Consider the following 11,771-nt stretch of genomic DNA (forward strand, 5'->3'; position numbering starts at 1 on the left):
AGCCTTAAGAAGAAAATCTCTTATTTCTCTCTTTCAATATGGTCTTCTCCGCACTGAGTTAACAACACATTTTGGTTCTATTATCCATCCTGCGTAGAACAACTCCATCATAATCTCTGTTTACTTCACAAAATCACAAAAACATTTTGTGATAGCTTGATTCCTCAAGCATGCATTTCATTTACATTTAATAAAACGCACCGTATCTTAGGTCAGGGAAACAGGGTGCCTACACTGATAAAAGAACAATCTAAGTGAGCTGCGATGAACTCAAGTGTACATCAATAAAGAATACATTGCATTGAAATTGAAGAAAACGAAAGGACAAGACATACATTTAGTTGCCTCAAGCCTCTTTTGTTTACCCTGCATATACAACATATGGATTTTATAAGGCCTAGGAGACAGAAGAATTATCAAGTGTTTTAATTTTTCTTGTTTTTCCTCCCGAAGGATGAACTTTCTCACAAAGACCTTACAGATAAGACAGCCACGTTTTAAGGGTTTGAGACTCTGGCTCTCCTTGCTAATGTTGCTTTCTAATGACTTGGAAGTTTCAAGGCTAAACAAAGAGTTGACAGGTGCCTAAAGATACCCACCATCCAGGATTTCTATAGGAATCAAGTTCTATCAGCAGCCTGAAGCTGGAGCTGCAGGATCTTCAATCCAATAGTTGGAGGAAATGCATATGCCAGAAGATGATGTAAATAAGAAAGTTAACCTGATAATGCATGGAAATACTAGTTTGTGAGTTTCTTCAGCTGATAACTACAAGTGGAGTGCTTATAATATTACAGATGCATCTGCCTGAGAAGGTTGTCACATTCTTGAGGATGTCTTGTCTTTGTATCCAAGCCTGAAGTGGAGAGAGCTTCGGTGAGGAGAATCTCTGAATCTGCTTGGAAATGTTGGGATACAACAGAAAAAAAAGTCCTCTTGAGAATTCCTTGAAAATACTAGCAGTGGAGAGACATTGACCATGGCAAAGAATGGCATGGCCTTTCCCCAAGGTTCCTGGCATGTGATAACTCTAGACTTCTTAAGTCAATATAGGGATACATAAGGTGTCCACAGAAAAATGAATTTTTTATTTACCCTAATGAGCACAGACTGTAAGCTGGTCTTAGTTTATTTTATAAAAGTTAAGGTAGGTGACATCATTCCCTGGATGGTTCTGGAGAACATTCATATTCACTATACCTATTTGGCATCTTACATGGCATAGGAAGCCCAGAAGAGGATTGAAAAATTATAAAATTTTAGTTTTCAAAGAAAACATTAGGAAATTGGCAATCTCTTCTATATAATTTCTGTATCCAAACATGATATTAGGTTTCCAAACGCTCCACAATGAAAAATAATTGTTGATCATTATGATGTTGGTCTAGAACTTCAACAAGCACACACAGAGTGGTTCTTTTCATTTCATTTAAAAAGGACTTACATTCTTCTGCATAAGTGTACATTAATGACTTTGAATATTTCCCTACATTAAGTGGTCAATCTTTTTATTTAGTGTTTTATTTTCCAAATCAGTATTCTATTTCCTCTCCCATATTTTTATCCATTTGAATTCTGCAATCCAAAGAGTACCTAAACATATGTAGGAAAGGAAAACATTTTATTTCTGTATTGCTCTCCTGATATTGGCAAACCCTGTGCTGCTTATCAGATATATGCTGCTAACACACCACATGCTTTAGACATCCCAAATCCTGGCTTAACAGAGGAGCCTACTTTCAGTCTACTCTTTAGAGTGATGTTTTCTCCACTGGGAACTGACGTAAAGAGAGAAAATAATTTAAAGTTTTCATTATAATATTGCTGATTTTAGTTTTATTTACAATACGTATTTGGTACAATGGGCTAACAATAAATTAAAATGTCAGTTTGTCTTCAATAGGGGTGGGATGGAGAACTGGGGATGTGGTGATAAACCGTTTCACCATCTTGATGAATTTCTGTAGCACTGAAGGAACACAGCTATGCTATGGTCTTTTATGAGGATCAATATTTGGGCCTATTTGATAGATATTGCCTAGGTTCCAGGCAGCAAACAGAGAACACCTTATCTTAGGCCATTTGATAGGACTCTATGTGCAGAATTATTGAATTTTTTTCAGTAAAAATTGAAGGCACTAATAAATATCACCACTGTCAAAGAAAAAGAAAACTGGAGAAATGAAAAAAAATTCTAGTAATTGTATTTATTGAAATAAAGATATTTCTGAAAATATGGGTCTTTATCTATTGAATGGTATATATATATATATATATATATATATATAATATATATTATTCTGAGATTTCATGCTTAAAAACATTCAAATATACTTACGTAGTTTGTCCACACATTTGGTTTTGCTTACCACATCAAAATTCCTGCAAATAATTTAATTTTATTAAAAATGGAGAGTGTAGCATTTTGGATTATTTTTTGCATATTCTTTTTAGATGTACTTAAAATGCCAAGATGATTTTACAGTACAGTGTCATAGCATTAATTTGAAATAATGGGGAAAAGACTATTTTGAACTTGGGGAGTTGGTTTTATCATCATTTTATTATACTAAAGGCAAACTATAACTCTGAGTAAGCCAATTGTGCTGCCATCAGTTAGAATGTCTTAAACTTGCTTTAATGAATGGCTAAGAATACTTTGCACTGGGTATTATTAACACAGTAATGGCTGCTTGTAATTTTGTTTGCTTCTTAATAGGGTATACTTTTTCATCTTCTCCCTAACAACTTATTGGTCTCATTAATTTGCAATTGTTCTTTTGCTCCAAAAAGCAATTATTAAAGGTAAAATTCAAGGTTACCTTATCTTAAAATCACAATTTCAAATTAGTCAAGGGGAATTAATCCCATCCAATTGAAAACAGTAATAAAATGTGTTTACTATAGATACCTACTGGGTTAAGAAATAGAGAGGCATACTCTAAATAATAGGTATTTAAAGCAGCTCAAAAGCTGGCAGAGGAAAAATTATGAATTTATTCTTATATAATATGACAAATGCTATGTTAATGCTAGGGAGAATATGCTATAGAGGCATAAAAGTATATGTGTGTTTTTTTAACTTCTTGGTACAAAATGGAAATTGGCAAGAAAAAAAAATGCTGTGATGGGCTGAAAACATGAGTAGTATGGCTCTAGCAAGAAATCTACCATGAGGATAATTCTAGAAGGAAAAGGAAAAAAAAAATGGAATGGAAACCTGAGACCATGTATGATTTGGAAAATGTGATTTGATCATAATAGCTAGTTATTTCTGCTCCCTCAGTTTGGGAGGCAGTTGATTTGAGTAGCAGGAAGAAATGACTGAAAAGGCGAAAGAGGGCCTTTTATCAAACTTTTATGCATACTAAGGAGTTTGGACATTTTCCTATTATTTATTCTGCTGTGAACCACCAAATATTTTTGAATATATGTCATGCTTCAAAAACATAACTGTCGTGGCAGTGCAGAAGAAGGATGGAAGGGCTTAAATATCTAATAGTTAAGAAGAGCTCATTGATTTGGGTAATATTTAAGCAAGAGTCCATCCTGGAGATATATGATTGACAGCATGAGAGATGAGCTTAAAGGTAAGAGTCTGCAAGAGCCTCTGAAGAGGGGAGCAGGAATAGAAGAGAAGAAGTCCTGGGTATTCCAGTGGTAAGAGGAGAAAAAGGGGTACAGGAAAGGAGATTGTGAGGAAGCATCTAGTAGGTAGAAGAAGACTCAAGAGATTGTGGTACCTGGGAAGCCAAGTGAAAAAAGTGCTTTGAGGCAAAAAGAGTGATTTACTCTGTCAAATGTTGTTGATCTATCAGGCAGTGTGAACAGCGTGAGAATTAGAATCTTCTGTGAATCAGTCTGCTTTGGGTCCAACCTATGAAATTAAGAGAAGAAAAACAACTTTACAAAACAATCATGAAATTCCTTTTCACATCTGTTTCAGTGACAATGTCCTCAGTATAAGGGAGAGGAAAGTTTGGAAGCACACCACAGAATATGCATCACATTTCTGGCATTCTAAGAGGAAGCAGGCTGGTTAAGGGACTCCCTAGAACACTCTTATCTATCAGAGCTGAGAGCATCTAGAGTTTGATTGGAATGTCACCAGAGCTCATTAGCATAATGCACCCTGACCTGGAACAGGGAACAGCAACCTCTGATGAGCAAGCGACCAGAGCCTGTAAAGACCTGAACAAGAGTGTCAGAAAACAATCCCTGAGTCTAAATTACTTGAGCTGAGACTGAAGTTCTCAAACACTTCTGAGGGGAGTTGGATAGATAATAGGCTGTGGCTGACATGACCTTATCATGGAACCAGATGACTTTCATTCTGAGGACAAAGAAATATTCAGCTGGGATATTAATGGTATGAAACTGCCACAGAATGTGAGAAAATGGGCTGCTTCGAGGAATGGCCAGATTCCTATGTGGAGCATATCTACAGCTCAGAGGACAGGAATGCGTAGAGGCACCTGAGCAGCTGGGCCATGTGCAATAAAACCAACCACAACTGATCCCTGCTCAAGAAGTCCTGCCTGGACATGGTGGTGTGCAGCTACAACTGCTCTGCCAAGCAGGGGCATAAGATTAACCTGCAACTTGCTATCTGCAACAAAGCCCAGCAAAAGCAGTGGAAGAAATACTGTCCAAATTGCATCAGGCCCCTGGAGATTATTTGCCTTGGCCCTGGGGGCTTCCCCATCACCAACTTCTGGAGGCGTGATGGACGCTTCATATTTTTCCAGTCAAATGGGGAAAATTATCATCTGAGACCATAAACCAAAGTAGAATCAGGGGCAAGAAGAACAACAAAGAAAGCACACACTATCCTCTTCTGTCTCTCTAAAGCTGAGAGGGAGCTCAGGGCCAAAGTCTCTTTCAGATGAAACACAAACTTGGGAAAACTTGCCTTTAATGTGGTCTTTCCAGAAAGGGTCCAATTGCCTGGTAGTTACAGTGGACATTTAATAGCTAACACTCTATAGCAGAAGGAATTGAATGATTGCTTATCCTTCTGCTAGAGTTGTGGTTTTGAAGGAACTACTGATCTGACAGACCTCACTTCCACCTTGAGTCCCACTAAGCTCTATAGAAAATGCAAACTGTTCAATAGTAGGATCTACAATAGCAGAAACCTCCTTCAGCCTTTAGTCCCTGGAGTCTACTCGAATAACACTATCTGCAAGCATGGAATAAAAATGCTGCTTTCGAAAGAAATCTTCCTAATGACAGGTATTGTCCCAATTATCCTTTTCTTCTTGCCACTTGGCTCTATGACTCCTCCCTTCTCCAAATTCTTTAGAACCCTTCTTCCAGCAGATTCTAGTGGATCACCCAGCAGCCAAATCTAGCTGTCACCCATTACAGCCAAATCCTAGAGGTGACCTTTTTTTTTTTTTTTTTTTAATACATTTACCTATTTAAGACCATTTTCTTTGTTTGTTTGTTTTACATGGGCAGGCACCAGGAATCGAACCCAGGTCTCTGGCATGGCAGGCAAGAACTCTGCCTGCTGAGCCACTGTGCCCTGCCCCTTAGAGGTGATCTTTATGAAAGGAAGATGATGTGGATCTTAACTACTTCCCCTCCACCACATACCATTCACCACAGGAGGACACCCTTCTCACCTACACCCCTCACCCTCACCATAAATATACTGCCAAGTAAGAGGGGTAATTGGGATTTTGGTAAAGACATGAGGTATATGGGTTTGAATTACTGCAACAATGAAACACTTCTAAACCTCTGTCTTTTAAGATGGCCCATATCTTCCACAACCACCTAAACAGGCTGTTTCGGGAAATGGATGAAAACATTTCTTTCAAAAAATAACCATAGATAAATTGTAATCACAGAAAGCTGAAGGCAAGACTGCTTTCTTCACACAAGTAATCTTTTAGCTTTGCTGCCTCACTCTCATACTCTCATTCTTAGCAAAGATTGGAAATGCGTCCAATCATGCTCTTGTTTTTTTCACATCGTTTGGGACTCTTGTACCTCATCTGCACTATCTGCTGGCTTTCCATGGTCCTTGATGCAAATCAAGAAGAACAGAGATGGGACCTGTATTAGTTAGGGTTCTCTAGAGAGACAGAATCAACAGGGAACACTTGCAAATATAAAATTTATAAAAGTGTCTCACATGACTGCAGGAATGCAGAGTCCAAAATCCACAGGGCAGGCTGCGAAGCCAATGACTCTGATGGATGGCCTGGATGAACTCCACAGGAGAGGCTCACCAACCAAAGCAGGAATGCAACCTGTCTCCTCTGAGTCCTCCTTAAAAGGCTTCCCATGATTGTATTTAGCATCACTAATTGCAGAAGACACTCCCCTTTGGCTGATTACAAATGGAATTAGCTGTGGATGTAGCTGACGTGCTCATGACCTAATCCTATGAACTGTCCTCATTGCAACAGATAGGCCAGGGCTTGCCCAATCAGATAAACAGGTACCACAACTTGGCCAAGTTGACACCTGTCCCTAACCATGACAGTCCACCCATTGTCAACTTGGCACCTATATATATATATATATATATATATATATATATATACATATATATATATATATCACCTTAGACCATACTTAATTTCCAAATGAAAACAAATAAGCACGCATTTTTTTCTTTTACCTGACAATACTCGACTGTCCTGCATATAACTGGAAACACATTAAATCTCTCCAGAATAGGGTGTAAATCCTAGGGCAATATTCATTCTTAAACTTGATATCTTACAACGTAAATAGCATAACATGAACAAAACAGCATTACAGTCCTCGTTTCTGTAACTGATCACGTGGTTGAAGTTCATATTTATCACTTCCTTCTTCCACTACCCATTCCATGTTCCCTTTCCCCTCAGCAAGCACTTCAGCTGGCCGTGGTTCTTTGCCTGGTGGGGTGACCCAAACCTTCATTCCTGAAGTCTCAGAGCCATTAGTGGTCCTGCCTGGATTGTGTTGTTGCAGTTTTCCATTGATTTTAATCACAGGGCATGGTAGTACGAATAGACGCCCCAGGGGATCTCCTATATTCCAAGAAAACTCTTCTTTACCTCCATTATGTAGTTGCAGTCCTACTTTCTTCTGATAGTCAGGGTCAATTACCTCAGACAATAATGTAATCCCCTTCTTGGCTTGTTGATCCAGAGGCATAAGTAGACCAAAGTGACCAGGTGGCAATCTTAACTTCCAGTTTAGTGGTATCACTGTTGTTTCTCCTGGAGGAAGCACACCCCATTTTGGAACTAAAACCTGTAGACCAGCAGAACTCAGCGTAGCAGGGACAGGAAGCAAAAATTCTCCTAGTGGATCACTAGGGGTAATAGTGAGTGGCACCACACCCATTTCCACCCCTTGGTTCCTGGACCCATGGATCCTGGCTATGGGAGAAACAGCACTATACAGCGGATGCTGATTCAGAGCATACACAGCTTCCTGGAGAACATTACCCCAGCCTTTCAAGTTTTTGCCACCTAGTTGGCACCGTAATTGAGTTTTCAAAAGGCCATTCCACCGTTCAATCAATCCAGCTGCTTCTGAATGATGGGGAACATGGTAAGACCAGAGAATTCAATGAGCATGTGCCCATTCCCGCACTTCATTTTCTGTGCAGTGTGTTCCTTGATCTGAAGCAATGCTATGTGGAATACCATGACGATGGATAAGGCATTCTGTAAGTCCACGGATGGTAGTTTTGGCAGAAGCATTGCGTGCAGGGAAAGCAAACCCATATCCAGAGTATGTGTCTATTCCAGTTAGAACAAATTACTGCCCCTTCCATGAAGGGAGTGGTCCAATGTAATCAAGCTGCCACCATGGCACATATGGCACCATTCCCCGAGCTGGTCACCTCGGGGAATGGTGCCATACCGGGGGCTGAGTGTGGGTCTCTGCTGCTGGCAGATTGAGCACTCAGCAGTGGCTGTAGCCAGGTCAGCCTTGGTGAGTGGAAGTCCATGTTGCTGAGCCCATGCTCCTACACCATGATCACTTTGTTCATGAGCCCATTGGGCAATAACAGGAGTTGCTGGGGAAAGAGGCTGACTGGTATCCACAGAACGGGTCATCTTATCCACTTGATTATTAAAATCTTCCTCTGCTGAAGTCACCCTCTGGTGTGCATTCACATGGGACACAAATATCTTCATGTTTTTAGCCCACTCAGAAAGGTCTATCCACATACCTCTTCCCCTCATTGTCACCAATTTTCTAATTATGGTCTTTCCAAGTCCCTGACCATCCAGCCAAACCATTAGCAACATCCCATGAGTCAGTATACAAACGCACCTCTGGCCAGTTTTCCTTCCAAGCAAAATGAACAACCAGGTGCACTGCTTGAAGTTCTGCCCACTGGGAGGATTTCCCCTCACCACTGTCCTTCAAGGACCCTCCAGAAAAGGGTTGTAATGCTGCAGCTGTCCACTTTCGGGTGGTACCTGCATATCGTGCTGAACCATCTGTAAACCAGGCCTGAGTTTTCTCTTCCTCAGTCAATTCACCATAAGGAACTCCCCAAGAGGCCATAGCTCTGCTCTGGGAAAGAGAAGGTAATGTGGCAGCAGGAGTGGAAACCATGGGCATTTGTGCCACTTCTTCATGTAACTTACTTGTGCCTTCAGGACCTGCTCTGGCTCTATCTCGTATATACCATTTCCATTTTACAATAGAGTGCTGCTGTGCACGCCCAACTTTATGGCTTGGTGGGTCAGACAACACCCAACTCATGATAGGCAATTCAGGTCTCATGGTAACGTGGTGGCCCATGGTTAAGCGTTCAGTCTCTACTAAGGCCCAGTAGCAGGCCAAAAGCTGTTTCTCAAAAGGAGAGTAGTTATCTGCAGCAGATGGTAAGGCTTTGCCCCAAAATCCTAAGGGTCTGCGTTGTGATTCTCCTATAGGGGCCTGCCAAAGGCTCCAGACAGCATCTCTATTTGCCACTGACACTTCCAGCACCATTGGATCTGCTGGATCATACGGCCCAAGTGACAGAGCATCTTGCACAGCAGCCTGGACCTGTCGCAGAGCCTCCTCTTGTTCAGGTCCCCACTCAAAATTAGCAGCTTTTCTGGTCACTCGATAAATGGGCTGGAGTAGCACACCCAAATGAGGAATATGTTGTCGCCAAAATCCAAAAAGACCAACTAGGCGTTGTGCCTCTTTTTTGGTTGTGGGAGGGGCCAGATGCAGCAATTTATCCTTCACCTTAGAAGGGATATCTCGACATGCCCCACACCTCTGGACACCTAGAAATTTTACTGAGGTAAAAGGCCCCTGTAATTTTGTTGGATTTATCTCCCATCCTCTGGCATGCAAATGCCTTACCAGTAAATTTAGAGTAGTTGCTACTTCTTGCTCACTAGGTCCAATCAACATGATATCATCAATATAATGGACCAGTGTGATGTCTTGTGGGAGGCAGAAACGATCAAGGTCTCTGCGAACAAGATTATGACATAGGGCTGAAGAGTTGATATACCCCTGAGGTAGGACTGTGAAAGTATATTGCTGACCTTGCCAGCTGAATGCAAACTGTTTCTGGTGGTCCTTACTAACAGCTATTGAGAAAAAAGCATTTGCCAGATCAATAGCTGCATACCAGGTACCAGGGGATGTATTGATTTGCTTAAGCAATGATACTACATCTGGAACAGCAGCTGCAATTGGAGTTACCACCTGGTTGAGTTTATGATAATCCACTGTCATTCTCCAAGACCCATCTGTTTTCTGCACAGGCCAAATAGGAGAGTTGAACGGGGATGTGGTGGGAATCACCACCCCTGCATCTTTCAAGTCCTTAAGAGTGGCAGTAATCTCTGCAATTCCTCCAGGAATGCAGTATTGCTTCTGATTTACTATTGTGCTTGGTAGGGGCAGTTCTAATGGCTTCCACTTGGACTTTCCCACCATAATAGCCCTTACTGCATGAGTTAGAGAACCAACGTGGGGATTCTGCCAGTTGCTCAGTATGTCTTTGCCAATTATACATTCCGGAACTGGGGAAATAACTACAGGATGGGTCCGGGGGCCCACTGGACCCACTGTGAGATGGACCTGAGCTAAAACTCCATTGATCACCTGGCCTCCATAAGCCCCCACTCTGACTGGTGGTCCAGAGTGCCGTTTTAGGTCCCCTGGAATTAATGTCACTTCTGAACCAGTGTCTAATAATCCCCCAAATATCTGATCATTTCCTTTTCCCCAATGCACAGTTACCCTGGTAAAAGGCCGTCGGTCTCCTTGGGGAAGACTTAGAGGAAGATTAACAGTATACATTTGTGGCAGTGTAACAGGTTTCTCCCCTATAGGGACCTGGCCTACCCTTCATTCAAGGGGCTCTGGGTCTGTAAACTGTTTCAAGTCTGGAAATTGATTAAGGGGCTGTGACTCCGTGTTTTTGTAATTCAGGTTAGACTTCTGTTCCCTTGACCTAGAACTCTTTTGTTTATACAGCTCCAACAAGAATTTAGTAGACTGCCCTTCTATTGTATTTCTAAGCACCCCATGATTTACTAGCCAATGCCACAAATCTCTGCGTGTCATATAATTTTGATGTCTCCTTTGAGTTTGTTGTCTATTATAATAGCCGCATCTACCCTGTCTTTGGTGATTAAGTGCTGCCACCTGGCTTCTGCCAACTCGGGATCCTGTCATCCCCATTGTGTTTAAGGATTCCAGCTCAGTGACAGCAGTTCCTACAGTAATATCTGACCTACAGAGAAGTGCAACCACAGAGCTCTTGAAGGATGATGGTGCTAGTCTCACAAACTTATTTCTCACTGTTCTGGTAAAGGTGCATCCTCTGGACATTCCTGGGGTGTAAGAGCAGGCTTTGCATGATAAATCCACTCTAACATTCCAATCTCTCTAAGCCTCTGGATCCCCTCATGTACATTATACCAGGGCAATTCTGGCATTTCAACCTCAGGTAATGTTGGCCACCTTTTGATCCATGTTTCAACCAACCACCCAAACAAGCTGTTAATACCTTTTCTAACCACTCGAGCTATAACATTGAATGCAGAATCTCTGCTTAGTGGGCCCATATCAATAAATTCAGCCTGATCCAGCCTTATATTCCTCCCACCATTACCCCACACTCTTAAAATCCATTGCCACACATATTCCCCTGATTTCTGTCTCTATAAATTGGAAAACTCACACAGTTCTTTTGGAGTATAATGTACCTCCTCATGTGTGATACTTTGTACCTCACTTTTAGGGGTCTGTTTGGACTTTAGTTATAGGTGTAGAAGAAATGAGGGGTGGTGGGGGTGGGTCATGAAAAGAATTAGAAATATCTTCCAAGCCTTTTGCTTCAGGGCCTTCATTTGCAGTTTCATCTGGTGAAACAGGATTAATCACTCTAGGGCTAATCCCTTCAGGAGGAGGTTGGGTGGCCAATTCCTCAAGGCAGGCTGGAGGTGGGGTGGCTATGTCCTCAGGGCAGACTATTACAGGGTTATCTAGAGAAGGCTTAGCATGGCCTAGGGCTTCAACCTTGCCCCCAACATCATTATCAATCCATATGTCACCATCCCATTTTTCAGGGTCCCACTCCTTTCCAGTCAATGCCCTCACTTTAACAGCAGACACCATGCAAGACTGAGATTTCAGTTTACCTTGTAAAGTTGTTACTCTAACAATAAGATTCTGAGTCTGATTTTCAGAGATCTCAAGTCTATGGCTACAGGAAATAAGATTTTCCTTCAGGATACTCATAGAAACATCTACATCTTTCAGACGGCACTTAAGCTTCTCGTTTG

At 41.5% G+C, this 11,771-nt stretch overlaps 1 pseudogene; it reads left to right on the forward strand.

Annotated features, from left to right (window-relative positions):
- Window positions 1–4,311: 4,311 nt before the first annotated feature.
- Window positions 4,312–5,788, forward strand: LOC143686621 (chorion-specific transcription factor GCMa pseudogene; annotated as a pseudogene).
- Window positions 5,789–11,771: the final 5,983 nt, after the last annotated feature.

The sequence above is a fragment of the Tamandua tetradactyla genome, chromosome 6, assembly GCF_023851605.1.
Source record: "Tamandua tetradactyla isolate mTamTet1 chromosome 6, mTamTet1.pri, whole genome shotgun sequence".
NCBI lineage: Eukaryota > Metazoa > Chordata > Mammalia > Pilosa > Myrmecophagidae > Tamandua > Tamandua tetradactyla.